The sequence below is a fragment of the Alexandromys fortis genome, unplaced genomic scaffold, assembly GCF_014885135.2.
Source record: "Alexandromys fortis isolate MF-2015 unplaced genomic scaffold, M_Fortis_MF-2015_v1.1 scaffold_183, whole genome shotgun sequence".
In the NCBI taxonomy this organism is placed as follows: domain Eukaryota; kingdom Metazoa; phylum Chordata; class Mammalia; order Rodentia; family Cricetidae; genus Alexandromys; species Alexandromys fortis.
In genome coordinates this window covers 935461-950897 of record NW_026068079.1, presented here as the reverse complement: position 1 = coordinate 950897, position 15437 = coordinate 935461, and the positions used below count along the sequence as shown (strand labels likewise).

At 42.0% G+C, this 15437-nt stretch overlaps 1 protein-coding gene across 1 annotated transcript in view; it reads left to right on the top strand.

Moving 5' to 3' along the window:
- Pappa (pappalysin 1) overlaps window positions 1-15437 on the top strand; it is a 235453-nt gene that overhangs the window by 30560 nt on the left and 189456 nt on the right. The gene's annotated exons all lie outside the window — the stretch shown is intronic.

Genomic DNA, 15437 nt, shown 5'->3' with positions numbered 1-15437 from the left:
GCCTATAATCTCAACAATTTAGGAGACAGAAACATGAAGATGTTATGATTCCTCTACAAAATGAGTTCAGGGCCAGCCTAGGCAAATGTGAGAGATGTTACCTCAAAATAAAAAAGATGTGGGTTTATAGCTCAGTAGTAGAGCACTTGCCTTACTAGTACAAAAGTCTAGGTTCAATCGTTAGCTACACACACACCCACACACACGCATAGATGCACATGGAAATAAAACTGTAAAAGTCAATTCCTTTGTTACTCAGTTTCTACATGGGGTTTATGGCTGTTGTGCTGGAGAAAATGATAGAGAAATCTTCCAGTGTCTGGGCTTTCTGTGGGTAGTGAGCTGGTAAATGGGAGGTCAGTAAGGAACAGACGCCTTGGGTTCAGATCCCGGCTCTGCCATTTCCTCACTCTGTGACCTCCTAGAGGTTCCTTCTGCATCTGTGACATGAGAGGGATGGCTTGCAGAGTTTGCAGAGGTTAGAGAGAAGGCATAGAAGACGCTGTATTCCCTTCAGGGGCCAGCACATTACTAGCTCGCAAGAAGCACATTTATCCAAGGTAAAGGGCTCGGTATTCAGGGAGTACCACTCAAAGCATGTGCCGGGAACCTTGAATGTGTCCTGAAGAGTTCGTTGGGACAGGTGGAATTTCACCAAGGCCTTTCAAAGCAGGCGGAAGGGGAAGCGCAACTGAGGAATTCCAGAAATCTAGCGTGTAATTTGACAACTATGGGCAATAAATGCACTGTACTTAGTATTCATGCAAAAAAAGACACTAAAAAAAGGTACTCTGTGAGATAATGGCCATGTTTGCTATTTTCTCTATGGTAACCTCTTTTCTATGTGCTTCTATCCCATCACAGCGAGTTTTAAACCTTAAGTATATAAAACAATAATTATTTTAACAAGAAGAAGAAGAATAGAAGGTTCTGGAGAGATGGTTTGATGGATAAGCATGCTTGTTTTGAAATCAGAATGACCTAAGTTCAAATCTCCAGCACTCATGCAGATGTCACACACAGTCATGCATGCCTACAATCCTTGCATAGGAAGGCAGAGACAGGAAAATTCAGGGAGCTCGCTAGCAAATAAGCTAGTAAAATGGTAAGCTTATGGTTCAGTGAGAGACACTGGATCACAAAACAAGATGGAGGGTGACGGAGTAAAAGGTTAGAGATTATCCCATTGTCTGTGTGTGAATACACACACACACACACACACACACACACAGTGTGTGTATACAAAGAATAGGTATAATTTTAACTTGACCAGAGATTGGACTGGGGAAGAAACAAAGACATTTCAGGAAAAGGTAATTGTATTATTCCTCAGAATCATGAAGAAAGGAGGTCTGCTGCCCAAGACATTTGAGTCTGTCCTGGGTATTGACTATAACGTGCAATCCCAACATGCAAAATATAACCAGAGGGCGACTTTTGTTTGTGTGGGACTTCCACTCTGAAGTCAGGGAAAGGGTCAACAACCACTTTCCTGTTTTAGGGAACTTTCCTATTCTGTCCAACACACATGAGCCTGGCCTTGCTGATGGTTTTGGCACATTGGCCAACCCCTATGGGTTTTCTCTTCAGACTTCTCTGTCTCTCTCAAAAGACCAAGGACCTCCCTTGCACAGGAAAAATACCTATCTTCAGAGAAATGAGGATTCTGGCAGGAGAATGTCCTTCGTGGAAGTAGCTCAGAGAGCATGACAGCTCAGCCTGCTGGTATAGGAGGGGCTTCTGGACTCTGCCTTGCTACCGTCTTGTGCCGCATACAAGGGGAGATTTAGTGGAAGGCTAGTTTGTTCTGGTCAATTTTGCTCATATTTGAGGCCTGGAAGAACTTGGCAAAGGAGATAAAATGGGAGTTAGCGTGTTCATTTGAGTTATGGGAAATAGTGGCCTTTAGAGAGTGCAGTATGCCTGCATCAGTAAAGTCATTAGGCAAATGAAAAACTCAGGCTCCCTGTGATCAGCAAAGAGTGTGCGACTACATCAGGCTTACATGAAATACCCACGTTCAAAGACAGAGTCGGGAGAAAGTAGAGCATGGACAGTGAAAGTCATCCAATCCACAGGTCGATTCAGCTAACCATTCTCTGATTCATGTCACAAATCTATGTTTAGCATCGGCCAAGGGTTGAGAAGGCAAGTTCCCCAATCTTGTTTTATGTAAAGAAATTTCAGATTCAGAAAGATGAAGCGGCACGTTTAAAGTCATCCTGCTTGTGTGTGGAAGGCTTGGGCTCAAACCTGGACTTTTTAACTCTAAAACTATTGAATGGAACTATCTTTAAATCCAAGAAACAATTAGGTAACATTGAAGGACAGGGGCTATAGGCAGGGCAGTGTTTCAAAACTTTGTGAGAAGTCTGGTGGTAATAACTGAGTCAGAACCGAAGCCAACTGGCCTTTTCAGAGTCCCATGCCTCAGGTTGCAGATATTTAAAAAAATCAACAGGCAACACCGGCAGATTCCAAAGGCCTCCTCTTTCCTCATCACAAGACTGAATGTTCCAAATGTTTGTGCATGGCGTGTGCCAGCAGTGTGACCACTAGAGCCAGGGGCTGCTTGTTTGCTGCTGCGAAAACTGTGTGCACAGGCTGAGCCCCGCCAGGCCCTGTGTCATCAGGACTAAGCTGGGGTTACTGCATTCAGGCTGAATCAGCTGCCCTGTGTGCAGAGAGAAACCTATGGAAGGTTTCAGAGAAATACTCACTTTGTGATTTTGAACAAGAGAGAGGGAGGACAAAGAAAAAGGAGAGAAGGGACAAAAGCAGGCAGGCTACTGGAGCAGAAGCCAGGAAATACAGGCTGCTGTTGTTTAGGTGAATTTTTAGAAAGAACTATCTAAAAATAAAAAAACAATCTTTCAGCATATATCTCTCTCCTTCCTCCTTTCCCTCCCTCCCTCTCTCCCTGCCTCTCTCATCCTCTTCTCCTCCTCCTTCTCTCCCTTTTTCTCTTTCCATCTGTCTTTATTTCCATATGTCTGTTATTGCTGTTTTTGTTTCTCATTAGTTTAAAAATTAAATTTGTTTTAATGTGTGTGCACGTGCGCACATGAGTATACACACACACACACACACACACACACACACACGATGTGGGCATGTTATTATGAAGTCCAGAAGAGGGCATCAAATCCCCTCTGACTGGAACTGTGGATAGCTGTAAGTCATCTTCCATGGATGCTAGGAACTGAACCCAGATCATCTTAAACCACCTTTCTTCCTCTCTAGGTTTTCATACTCTAATTATTTCTTTGAAAAATTCATATTTCATACAATGTGTTTTAAATATAATCTCTACTCCTTAATCCCCTTAACTTCTCTCAGATCCATCCGCCACTCTCTGCCAACTTTCTGTCCTTTACATTTTAACCCACAGTTTGTCCTGGCCATGGATTTGCTGCCATTCACTGAAATATGGTTATATGATTGATCTAACAAGAGTCACACCCTTAAAGAAAACTGACTTTCCTCTCCCCTCCCCAAAATTTAATCAACTTCTAATGGCTCCTGAGCTAGGGGTGTCAGCTGATGTCCCCCCCCACCCCATACACAGGCAGACTGCCATAGCTACTGAGTTCATGAATGTAGCAGTCCTATTGTGTGCAAAAACAATTTCACTCTGGTCTTCCTGGACTTCAGGCTACTAAGATCTTTTTCTCATCTATGATGATTCTTAAAGCTTTGCGAGTGAGAGTGAAATAGATCTCTCATTTATGACTGAGCCCTCCACAGACAATTATTTATACTCTGGCCAATTATTAGTTGCTATGACTAATCCCTTCCAATGCACAAAGAAACCTCTCTAATGAAGTTCTAGAGCTGCATAAATCTAATGGTAGAGAGATGTGGATTTTAGGACAGTTTGGTACTATGACCATTTAGCAAAATAGCAATTGTAATTTCATCCCAATAGCTTATATGTTCCACAGTCCTGAGATTTTGGCCAGGGTTATAGTACTAGTCTGTCATTCTATCCTGTAGAATGGGCAGTCACACATTCTGTCCTTGTAACCTTCTTGGCATTCTCCCGAGAGTCTGGGGATAAAAAGTAATAGGATAGTGAGTTTGTAAGTGATTTGAATGGTCCCTTTCTGTTTCTATGGTTGCACCAAAGTAATCAAGGGAGTATTGAAGTTGTGTTTTCTCATAAGATGCAATGATAATAATAACGAAAGCCTAAGTATGCTGTAAAATAGAGCTGGGCTAGTGGGTGCTAAATACTTTGTAATGTAAGCAATGTGAGATACTTGCCTTAAAGAAAACGTTTTCGTATGGCCTGAACAACAGGACCATGATACCTGCACTTAAAATTCTAAGTAGACCTACCCTGTGCTAAAGGGAGCAGAGGCAGTCCGTGTGATTTTGAAGCCATGGTGGGACAGAATGACACGAGGAGGAGTTTGGAAATGAGATGGTGTCATCTCCAGTTGGCATGGTCTTTCTAGTGATGTTCTAGCCTACAGGGGAATAGATTTCCCATCAGTATGGTACTGATAACCATGTTCAGGCTAAGATTACAACCATGACAGAGAAGGTAACCTTGCTCGCCTTGGAGTAAATCTTGGATAGTCCAACGTTTTCCTAATTTTATATTTCAAGTCATGTTGGAAACAACATGGAAACTGTTTCTCTTTGGTCCCACAGTAATTTGTTGCATGTATCTTCTTCTGTCTGCCTCTTTGTTATTCACCAGTTGAAGATGTTCCTCATTATTGAAGGACACCCCCACAATGGAAAGTCATATACAAACAATCCATAAAATATGTGGACTTCAAATACAGAAAATTATTCTGTGTAGGAAAAATGAGGCAGCTACCTGGAAGAGCTATGATTTCAGCAAGCATCCAGGAATAGTCATACTCTAGAGAGGTGACAGCCAGGGTCCTGGTAGAAAACAGATGGTACATTCAAACAGAATAATTAAGGAGGTTTGAAGGAGGGGCGAATTAGAAGCAACAACTACTTACAATGCTGTGTATGTATTTAAGAAAACAAACAACCTTATCTCTTCACTACAAGGTTATCAAACATGGACAGAAATTTTCACCTTTTGCCTATAGGGATAAGATGGATGGGCAGTTGTGGTACCTAAAAACTGTGGCTGAATGGAAAGGGTTCCCACCTCTGGCTGTGACTTTAGAAAAAGAAAGATCTACTGTGGTTTTGAGAAGTTAGAGAAATCTTCATGATGTGGCATGAACAAAAGAGCTTTGAAGTGTGGGCAGATTTAGCCATGACAGAAAAGACCTTGTTGGGACAGATTGCGTGGGTAGGGCTACTTAAGTTAACATGGGAAGACAAGTCAGAGAGTAGGAAAAAGCTAAGTCTATTTGAGACACATGCATGGAGACACATAATTTGTTCCTTGATGGGTATCTCCAAGAATCAGCATGACTTAGGATAAAATAAAAATTCAAGGGAAACACATTGTGTCCTTGGCTGGCCAATTTCTTAGCTATGAAATCTTGGGCCAGTCTTCTAAACTCTGAATCTCCATTTTTACATCTACTGAGAGAAACATCTGAAGGTACAAATCCCATATTTTATGTGGCCCTGGGGTCACATAAAAGGAGAATCACAGAGTGTCCTAAAGAGTTAACCAGCTAGCAGATGAAAAAAAAAATGGTATTGCTTTTCTCTCTCTCTCTCTCTCTCTCTCTCTCTCTCTCTCTCTCTCTCTCTTTCTGTAACTTCGTTCATTCCTTTCTAGTAATCCTGTAAGAGAAATTGCCTTGGAATCTTATAATCAGAATATCAGGGTTTATTTATCGTGACTAATATTCATTACAACAATATCAGGAGTCAGGGCTGGTGTAGTGGAAAAAATATGCATATTGGAGAGTGACCAGGGTTTGAATCTTGGCTCCACTCTGCACTAGCTGTCTGACCTTGGCTCATTGTTGAGTAAGAATTGTGGGTTTCTCATCTGTTAAAATTGGGCGATAACAACTATACTGTGGCATGTCAAAAAATTAAATAAAGTTCCTGGTGCGAAACACTTGGTTTCAAGTGTGATACACTGTGGGGATTAGAGATGTTCTCCCCATCCCTTCCATGTACACATAGACACCGCTGCCCTCATGTCAGCTCTTATTTCGGGGAGACTGCATTCTTACAAGCTCATAACAAAGACGGGAACAAACTTCAGTATACAAACTGAAAGTATTTACCCAGACTACTTTCATTCTTAAGATGCTTTCTTTTAAGGACCAGCCACAGATCTGGTGCTGTTATATAAAGACCACATGACTTATACCAAGCTTATTGAGTTTGTACAGTAGTTTATTTGACAATTATCCCAAATGTCTAGCTGTGTTAGAAGATATATTGCCTCACAAACCATCCCATGCTGTGCTGGCAGTGGTCGTAAGGAGGCACATGCTAGTTTGGTGGAAGATGCTAGATGTTTTGACCATGCTTGCTTTCATGTTGAAACACAATGAGCATGAGCAGCCACAGTGGTGTGCCTGGTCTAATTGTCTCTACTTTAATTCTGGGCTTTCTTCAAGCTCTTCTACTGAGTAAAGTTAACCTTCAGTCGGTTTCCACCTCTGAACACTGTGTGACATTTTAGTCGTTGAAAGCAGAATGCAGGAGAAAATGGTATCAACAGAGTCTACAGGGCTCCAAAACATGAGGCTAGAAGGGAGCTCCAAACAGTGAGGTATGCAAAACCACACAGTTCCCCACTTCAAGTGTGGGAGACCGAGCACATATAGAGTGCACTTCCACCAAGCCATTTAGAACAGTCATACTTAGCTCTGTGTAGCTGCCTCCTCCGGGGCATCAGTGATGGAAGTGACAGTCGGCTTCACCGGGTGGTTTCTATTTGATGGGGTGCCTGGAGTAGCAGCTGACCTGAGCACTACAAAGAACAATGATTTTGCAGCTGTTGTTTGGGGATGTCCCTTCCCTGGGAAGTCTTCTGATGTCTTCCCTTCATACTCTGGTCTCACCTGCTTCGCAATGCTGAGCCCTCATTCTAGAATTTGAAGGCTAGGATAAGTGTCAAAGACTTTTGAACCCATCACCACTGCCCTTTGATTTTAGCTGCTATGGATTCCATATCTTTTAGAGTTTTTCTCTAAATTCTAAAAGCCCTATGTATACTAAATACTAATGTACTTCTCTTCTGGAGAGACAAGCAGCATGCCACACTATGATTGGACACTTCTGACAGAGACAATGGGCATGTGTGGGGCCCAGGTCCACTGAATATTATGGAGTAAAGGACCTGGAGGACAGAAAGATGTCCCTCTGTCCCTCACGTAGTCAGTACCATTCCCTGTAAGCTGCCTCCTGGCTTCCCAATTTACCAGGATCTGAGGGGCTCCTTCTCTTACCCCTTTTGTAGATTCAGTGTGCGTTCGCACTTCCAGTTCCCCCAACAGACAGGTCTACTGGATGCCCTTTTGAAGGCCTCACTACACTAGGAGATGACTGGGGATTTTCCATCCTAACTTTGGCACACTCAGCACTCATTTCCCTTTCTCGATCCGCTGGTGACACTGACAGCTCATGACAGCCTCAGAACTTGGTCAAATTCCCTTCCAGTTAGGAAAGATAGCCAATGAGGCTGCGAGAGAAGAGTAAACCTACAGAGAACAGTGCACTTCATTTTAGTGGGCACTTTCCTAAATGGATCTCAACTCAAGTTGCTCCTTCATACTCAGTGCTGGTTATTCCTGCCACCTTGCTTTCTATAAACACCAAACTAGTGAACTAATGTGTAAGCAGAGACTTTCTCCTTGCAGAGTTGTTTGCGCAAGGGGCACAATGAGCCTTCTCATTTCCCCTCCACCCTCTGCTACTCTGTCTTTCTCTTTTCCGACTCTAGGTGGGTTTAGTGGTCTGGTGGTAAAACAGCGGGGAGAACACTGTCTCCATTTTTACATTTCTGATGTTTGTGATTCCAGCCTTTTGTGAGTTCAGAAGGCCAACCTTCTGACTTCTTGACTCCCTACTACTGAACTATTTTTACGGCCATAGAGGGCACTGGTGACTGTAACAGTGCGGAAACACAAGGTGTCTCAGCTTCTTACAGAGGTGGAAGACATACACAAGTGAAGCCTTTTTCCAAGAAGATCCCTGTAGAAAGACAGTTTGCCTGTGGTTTGGCCATACACAAAGAAGGAGGAAAGAAGATTCTTCTAGTAGCACAGTGGCCACCATTAAGTTGGACACTTCTTCACTCTTACTTATAATTCTTTGTGTGTAAAACAGCAAACTTGAAGATCTACTCTTTGTTAGACAGAGACGTTCTCAAATCAGCTTTTGCAATTCTGGTTCCTAACAACAAAGCTGATTAGGATAGGACAGAAACCAAGGGTACAAATGTAGGATTTGATGTCTTTAAAGGTAACTATAAGGTCACACATGGACATTGATGCAATTAGAGAAGTAAGAGAGAGATTCTGCTTTCAAAGGATTTCTCAGCTCCTGTATCTAATTCAATGCATTGTGTTTAGCACTCCAGTGAAGGAGTCAGGCTAGCTGACATGCTGAGACCCTGTGAACATCCTGGGACAGTGACACCTGGGAAGTGGGCAAGCATTCTACCTCTTTCTCCTCCAAGTCCTCAATGTAGCATCCTCATTCCAAAAATTAATTTAAATTTAATGATATTTTCAAACTGCTTGACATACAACATCATGTTTCCTATATCCTTTCCCTAAATTGAGCTCTCTTGTCACATGACCCTGTGAAAGCCGTCTCTGCTTTCATCCCAGGAAAGACAAAATCTGGAGAAGTTATTAGGTTTGTTAAAGGTCACTCAGAGAGATCTACACCTACTGTTGTAATTTTATTGTTTTAACTTAAAATACATTTGTTATTTGCCTAGGATTATGTGATTCATATGGAACCGTGGTCCAGAATAAATTCCAGATGCTGCCATATTGACAACTGTTGGTGATGATGTAATTCTCGGTTTATCCTTCCTAAATTCGGTGTTATTTAGCTAGTCTTTCCATCTGTTATGTGGCAAACATGGCTAAAACTAGAACCAAAGTATACAGTCTCTGAACAACTTCTAGTACCTAAAACATCATGGCTACTACAACTTGTGAAACACATGGGGTTTGTCTCTTTTTTTTTTAATTGTATTTCAATGAGAAAGACAAACCCTAGGGCTTTAGTGAGCTATGCATATTTCTTTCAATGTGGGCAACTGTACTATTTATCAATTGTGGTTTGAGTTCTACAGGAAGGAAACTAGATGGTGGGAAGAGAAAGCCGTGGCTCTTAGATCTCCATGGTTTTGTTGTGAAAGCAGTAGTTTGACACAAATTGTCATATTCCTATAATGGTTCTTCTAAAACATATTATTATGTTTTAAGGTATTATGTTCTCTTATGTAGCCAGGGATACTTCTTGTCTTATGGGCTGCTCTGAAATTCAGTAAACTCTAAGCCCTGGGACTATCAAAGGTACTCTTGTCTAGCAATAAATAAAGATTAGGGAGGGGACTGTTTGTCTCTGTGTGCAGGGGCATTTCCCTGCTGTGAGCAGTGTTGAGCCATGGATTTACAACACTTAGCAGTGCACAGATCCTGACATGAACCCATCCATGTTGAAAGTCCCTGTTAGTATCTATGTGGATTAGTGCTGATATGAGGAAGAACTGGTGCTGAAAAAGCACAGGGTGGCTTCAGAAATGGTGGGGACAGGCCTGGGTCCTGAGGTGTGCTTCACATAAATCAAATATGTGGAGCTGGACTGGCTAAGAACCAGGTGTTCTTGCATCTGTCGTCTACCAATGCTTTCTAAAGACCATTTTCAAAAAGCCAAATGAGAAAAATAGCAGCTGTGTAGCTCTAAATGAGATGCATTCATCATCAAGTAGAGTCTTTTCACTACCAGGTATCTTTTATGAGAGACATAACTAGTGACATCTTCCCCCTTTTTGAATGCTTTCTCTTCTTCATGAAGATTATAAATCTCTACTTATGATCTCATTTAAAAATAATCCAAAATTTTGATTAATTCCTGACTGCCCCCTCTACCCAAGACTCAATACAACACCTCCTGTAATCCAAATATTCACACCTATCCCACTGCACCCATCCTGGATTCATCATGACAGCCACAAGTGAAAGGACCCGGGAAAAGTGTTGATACCTCACCTGATCATAGTTTCGTCACAGGTATGAAGGGGAGACCCATAATTAGACTTCCATTTTTTTTAAACTTCAAAAAGATTTCTTTTTGAAAGTATACCAACCGGGTTAGTAGGAAGGAAACACCTTAAATGGTATTACCTCATTATATTGTTTTTGTTACTATTATTATCATCATCTAATTATTTCACTTCATTCATAAAATCTCTAGCTTTTTATAGTAATTGTTTCTCTTCCCATATTTTTTATGACCAGTTTAGCCATAGTATAAAATAGTATCTCAATGAATGTTGATAGATGATAGTGAGATCAAAAAGATGAATGACGAAGAGAGAAAAGGGAAGTTGGGAAAGAATGAAGGCAGACAGGAAAGAAGGGAGGAAATTGGGGAGTTAATGAAAGAATGTGATGTTTAATGAATGAATGAAAGAACAACCAGCTTTTCAATTATCTTTGTTACTGTTATATTTTTCTTGGGGTCAAGCTTTCATATAAAAGCTATTATTTCAGAAAGCAAACATTCAAGATTCCAAGGATTTAATATACCCTCCAAGAACTGCATGTGTGTGAGTCTTTTGTTAAAGAAGAGAGGCAATCTTAGGCATTTATAATGGTGAAGCTAAACAGGAAAATAAATCCCAGATCATTAGGGACTTTGGAATAAAATACAAAATTCAGGTTTTAGAACCGGTCACAGCTTGGAGAAAGTCTGTTGTTTGGAACAAGAATATGGACGCAATAAACATTCTGAGGTTTATCTTGCTTTGATGACTTGCCTCACACAGCTTTGATCTTTATTTCTGATAATCATTTTCAAATGGTCTGGTGTGTTCTGAAAGTGAAGTCGTGGTTGATGAATCCATGGGGCTCCTTGGAAATGGCAAGCTGCATTTGTAGTTGGGAACAGGACAGTGATGAGACAGTGCCTTGTTTTGTGAGCTGGAGAAGCAGGGTGACCCACAGTGGAGGAGGAAGGATACACACACTGCCCCCAGTGATGGGAGCCAGGGTCAGTGATGGAATACAAGCCCAATAGGCAATGGGAGCTGAGCAAGTTCAAAGGAGAACCACTATCTTTGGGCCTTTTCATGAGGAGGTTGGTGTTCTAGGTATTTTCTGATGGACCATTATACTGAATTTTAGATGCTCCTTTCTATGCCAGCTTTTGTAGCATCCATTTTACAGGTGAGGAAATTGAGAGTCAGAGAGTGAGTCACATGTTCAAGGTCAGAAGGGCAGTTCACAGAAGAAGGATTCAAATTCCTCTATCTCTGTCTTAAAATAGCCATCTGCTACCTTTTCTTTTAACCCCAAAAGAACTGTTTTTTAGCTTGGCCCACTCTCAGCTCAGACAAATGCTCCACAAATTGAGGTTACCTGCACGTGTCCAGCACCATCCTCTGTAACCAGACTGCGCCCATCAAAGGCCCAGGGAGCAACCCAGGAGAATAAGTCTTTCACTTGTGCACAGAGGAAGTCAGCTGAAAGGCAACCTGCTTTAATATCTGAATAGAAATCAGAGCACATAAGGTTTGACCTGGGCTTCCTGTGATCCTTCTTCTCTCAAATGGGTAAATAGTGCAACCAGGGTACTGAGTTTCTCGTGCCCAAAGAGCTAGGTCTTTCCTAGACCTTTTCCCATGACTTCATGGAAGGGGTTTGTTGTTGTTTTGCATTTTGAGTGCAGTTCCCTTTTGCTTGTCTTTCAATAAAACAGGCCCTGACAGCTCTCCCATTCATATTATTGCAGACTTGTACCATCTCAGGCCAGTGCGTTTAGGAAATATGTTGTTGGCACTAACCAGCAAGTGAGATGCATAAAGAAAATATTCTAATGACAGTTGAGTTGAGAGAGCTTTGATCTTCCTCCAGGACTGCACTCATGGCTTTGAAATGTAGTTCTGGCAAAAGGCTAAAGTCTGGGTGCCTTGGCAATCAGGGCTGGGCCCCCTGAAACAGACATTCCAGGGGACCCACAACCTTCACTGTGGAATCCAGGTGCACGAGATGTGCAGGAGGAAAAGAAACACAGGCAGCACTGCTGAGAAATAGCTCGGGAGGGGACTGAATCTTAACAGGGGCATTGTAGTATAGATTACCATTTCCAAAACTTGGTTGCTTGTGTTATTAGTGGGGTTTTGGCAAAGACAGGGGATGTGGCAGGAGTGGGGGCCACTTGTGATTGTGGTCAAAAATGCTTGAGAACACTTCAAGTATTTTCTGCCTTGCTCTCATTTTGTGTAATGTAAGGTTATGAAAATGTTTGCAATCAAAACTATAAGGTTCTCAACTTGTTCCAGAAAGCATTTCTTAAATGCAAAGATTCCGTATCATTTTCCTTTGAAATACATGGCTACTTCTTGTGCATTTAGTTTTTAGTAGGCTGTAAGCTGGACAGCAGCAATCTAGTTCACTAGCCCATTGGCCAGACACAGACCTTAAGCTACAGAGCAGGCTGCAGGTAGTGTGCAGTGAGATGAGATGCGGCTGAATATCCATGCAACATCTACATGGAGGTATCCAGATTAGGAAGCTGTAGGACTACCATGCCTAGCATGGTAAACTATACACAGTTGAAGAAAATAGTTTCTACCCGAAGGAAGAGGTGTCATCACTCACCAACAGAAAGGTGCTGAAATCAAGATCAGATGTACATAAGCCAGGAAAGCCAGATCCATGGCTTGGTCCTTCTATTTCTTGGTGAGATGTGAGCACAGGCAAATCATCTCACTTCCTTAGGGCTTATTCTTGGTCACTCAGGTTTGATGCTATCTGATTCAAAAGACAAGTGCCCAATAACTTCAAATGAGTGATTATCTCCCTGTGGGTTTTTGAGAAAGTTTTCAAGAGCCACGAAAATCATGATTTGGGACATAACTATTTGAATCCTCGGTCTAATGAATGAGATTGGTGCTCACAGTATGAGTAAAACTCAAAAGAGAATGCTAAAGATTAGAAATAAAAATTAGACCAGTATCCTCATTTTCAACTACTGGTAATGATGAACTTAGACTGTTGGTCACAACAGTAACTAACGCAGTCCGGGTAGCCAACATTAACCAATAAGTGCCTTGTGGGTTTAGTATAGTGCCCCATGAGTGTGTGGGTACATGGACCTAGGTATATCACCCACTGGGTTGCTAGCGTGCTCAACACTCATGAGTGGTGGTTTCTCTGATCTCTGAAATTCAATTGGAAGTGATCAAGATGGAGTAGCAGACTTCCCAAGGAAAGAAGATTTTATGTGATTAGAATTCAGGAGCGATGTTGTGAGACAGAAGCTAACAAATACTCAAGGAGCAGCTAGAAAACACGCAGGGGGCTCTGGGTAAGGAAACCATGAGGTCCTGTATGGTTGAGGCTGCAAACTGAAAAAGACGTTTACACAATGGGGGAACAGACTCTGGAAGCTGAGACTGAGAGTATTATGCAAAAGGGAACTGGTAGCATCATTTACTTCAGGAAGGGGAAAGTTGGAGGCTAGGAAAAGAGAGGAGCTCTACTGTCTGGGTGTGTGCTAGTGTGGTCCTGATCTGCCTCAGAACTAGGAACTCAGAAAGTTGAAGCAATTTCTTCCCAGACTTAAGTCTCTCTGTTTATCTCGGTGTGATATCCTCATGCAAGTTAATAAACATTGCTTAGCGTTCAATTGATCTTTCTAGGAGGCATAAGTTATTTTTTAAATAAATTTCACAGATTTGTAATATATATACAAGGCTAATGTGTTGGCTGCTTTTGTTATCACTATCACCAGTATACATGACCGAAACAGCTCATGGGCAAAAAAAAGTCTTTGTAGCGCATAGTGTTAGAGAATTGAATCTATGTTACTAGGCCTCCCACTGCTTAGGCAAAGCATCAGGCAGTGTGGACAGGTGCTAGAAATGTTATTTAGCTTATGGAAAACAGGAAGGAGAGAGAGAGAGAGAGAGAGAGAGAGAGAGAGAGAGAGAGAGAGAGAGAGAGAGAGAGAGAGAGAGAAGGACTCAAGACTAGGTATAACCTTCAAGTAACCTAGTTCAACTAGTCTCCTTGAGTTTCAAAAATTCCCAAATAGTGCTACCAACGGAAGATCGAGTGTTAACACCAGAGCCTCGGGGCATTTCATATCCAAACTCTAATTGCTAGTTTTTCTATAGCTTCAAAACAAAAAGTCAAGGGGACTTATCAACTAATTTTCTTTCATTTGGATTAAATAAATATACCTAGACTGCTCTTTCTTCTAAGTTTTCTGCCTCTGCTACATTCTCTTCCATCTACTGCTTAAGGTGAGAGATGAAAACCACAATATCATCTTAAGAGATAAGGTGATGGAAATAATAAAGACCCACACAGACTTCTGTCTTCAAAGGTTTCCCCATGATGTCTTTGGGAGACACCCAGCTTAGCATTGCTGGAAGACCTCAGTTGACAGAGGGAGAGCTTTTATTAACAAAGCTGCTTTTTTCTTTGGGTGGATTCCCCGCAACAAGAGAGACAGGGAGGAAAGAGGCCAGTGGGACCAGTAGCCTGGCTAGTTGCCGTGGACGTTTTGGGAGATGGAGCCTTCCCAAAGAATGAGAAAACCCCACATAGGAGCCAGAAAGAAGATCCAACAACCCACATTTCTGCTTTGGGCTAGGATGAATACCACCTCTTGAAAAATTGCCTCTGCAATTACCACTGAACAAACAACCAATTAAAATATCTTCCTTTCCCCTGTATCTTTTTCTCATGAAACGTTTTCATCTCAGAGTATAGGGCCAGAGGTGGCTTTCTCTAATAAAATGTGTTTTCTATGTCTGGGAGATCATTTGAAGAAAATGGGTAAATCAGTTAGAAAAAAATGTGGAAACGGTTGCTCCAAGCACACTCTAGGCTCCTTTGCATTTTCGTGCTCCTCTCTGGGTTGTTTTTCTATCCCCCATGGGACGGGGTCAACTTAAAAGAGAGGGCGGGTAGGAACTGTTAGACATGCATAGAATTGCGCTCGGCCTTGTCCCTAGTCCTGTAACCTTTGCACCCCTGTTCCTTCATCTGTAGGGTGAGGATACATGACAACTGCTAAATCTTTGCTAGGGCTCTCTGTATGCTCAACATCACCCAGACTCATTTCCACTTCCATTATCCTAGTCCAAGAGCTCTAGGACTGGGGTTCCATCATTGTTCTTATTCTCTGGATAAAGAAACTTGAACAAAGGAAGGTAAGCAGCTTGCTCACAGCCCCTGGATATTAAGGAGATCTGGATTCAAGCCTGGAGCTGTGGCTTGGGAGCAATTAATCTTACCCAGGCTACACACTGAAGTACCAGAAATGAAACATGT